Source organism: Octodon degus, unplaced genomic scaffold, assembly GCF_000260255.1.
Source record: "Octodon degus isolate 3935 unplaced genomic scaffold, OctDeg1.0 scaffold00930, whole genome shotgun sequence".
NCBI classification, from domain to species: domain Eukaryota; kingdom Metazoa; phylum Chordata; class Mammalia; order Rodentia; family Octodontidae; genus Octodon; species Octodon degus.
The window spans coordinates 1-1,917 of NW_004525506.1; the positions used below are offsets into that span (position 1 = coordinate 1).

The 1,917-nt window shown below is 40.2% G+C and overlaps 1 pseudogene; it reads left to right on the forward strand.

Moving 5' to 3' along the window:
- Nucleotides 1–823: 823 nt before the first annotated feature.
- Nucleotides 824–1,421, forward strand: LOC101573074 (annotated as a pseudogene).
- Nucleotides 1,422–1,917: the final 496 nt, after the last annotated feature.

Genomic DNA, 1,917 nt, shown 5'->3' on the forward strand with positions numbered 1-1,917 from the left:
ATATACAGCTACTTTCTCTTAATTCAATGAGGAAGAAAGATTTGTACTCATAGTATTTGGACAGGATATCATGTCTGCATCTTGTACTACAAATAAACACTATGAAGGCAATGATAAGCAATGTATTAATTATTGAAACTGTCCTATTAATCGATTTTGAAACTGTCTCATTGCTATTTGATTCTCAATAAAATTATAAAAAAAGAAAATTTGTTCTACTATTCTTTGGCAAGTGTAAACACTTATATCCTGTAACTTTAGTAACTACTTTGAAGATAAGAATACATAATATATTAACCATTTCTAATCTCTTGTTTTGAAATTCTATGTTACAGTTTTTCTCTTTACAATAAAAAACAAAAAGAATAGAAAACACAGACCTTACCCAAGTATAAAGAATACACTGGAATAATAAAAGCAAACACATATGAATATTTGAAGGAAAAAACCCAGAATATTAGTTAGTAGTAATCTGAAAATAGCAAATTATTCATATTAGAATACAAACATAAACCCTTGGAAGGCAGCCCGACTAGAACCCTGAGACCTAGGACAGGCTGTCCTGGGTGCACAGATTAATCAACGAGACAGCAACATGGAAACGTCTAATCAACAGTGAGGAGCCAGCAGTTAGCGTTTGGAGAACCCCAACAACAGAAGACCAGTCCCAGACCTGCATCGAAAGGCCTATAGTAGCAAGCAGCCATGAAAAACTCAATCCAAGACCTACAACATAAAGCATAATAATAACAACCTACGACTGGCTGAGGTCAGTGAGAAAGCTTGAGCTCTTCCTAAGCAGGCGCTCCGCAAGGCTCTCGCCATGCTCAGCTGGAGCACGAAGATCGTGAAGCCCAAAGGTGAGAAGCTGGACAAGTTCGAGGCCCACATCTCGCAGACTCTGCTGGAGTTGGAGATGAACTCGGATCTCACGGCGCACTTTCGTGAGCTCAACATCACTGCGGCTAACGAAGTTGAAGCTGGCAGTGGTCGGAAAGCAATCATCATTTTCGTCCCAGTTCCCCAGCTTAAGTCTTTCCAGAAAACCCAGGTCCAGCTAGCACGAGAGCTGGAGAAGTAATTCAGTGGGAAGCGTGTGGCCTCCATCTCATGGAGGAGATTTCTGTCCAAGCCAACTCGAAAAAGCTGTATGAAAAATAAGCAAAAGTATCCCCAAAGCCACACACTGACCTAGTGCACGACGCCATCCTGGAGGACCTGATCTTCCCGAGCGAGATAGTGGGCAAGAGGATCCACGTGAAGCTGGATGGCAGCTGGCTCATCAGGGTACACCTGGACAGGGCCCCGCAGAACAGCGTGGAGCAAAGGTCGAGACAATCTCTGGTGTCTATAAGAAGCTCACGGGCCAGGACATTGATTTTGAATTCCAAGCTCTAGGTGAAAGACTTTGTAAATGCTAAAATAAAGTTATCATTCATTAAGAAAAAAGAAAGCTTGAGACAGCATAAATACCATTAAAAAAAAAAAACTCTTCACAGAAACAATGGCAGAAAACTTCCCAAGCACTGATAAGGACTCTGACATAAAAATAAATGAAGCATATACAGTTCCAAACAACCATACCCAAAATAAATTTGTACCCAGACAAAAAGTAATCAAAACCCCAAAAATTCAACAAAAGAATTTCAGAAGCTGTTAGAGAAAAGAAACTGATTGCCTACAAAGCAAAGCCCGTCAGAATCACAGCAGGCTCCTCAGCATGACCTCTCAACTCAGGATAAGCGCGTAGCGAAATATTTCAAGTCCTGCAAGAAAACACCTTCCAATCCAGATTAGCACCCTGCAAAATGAACGTTCAAAATTAATGGAAAAATATGATACTTCCATGACAAGAAATTAAGAAATTTATATCCACCAAACCAACCCAACAAGGAGGAATTCTATAAAGAGATAAAT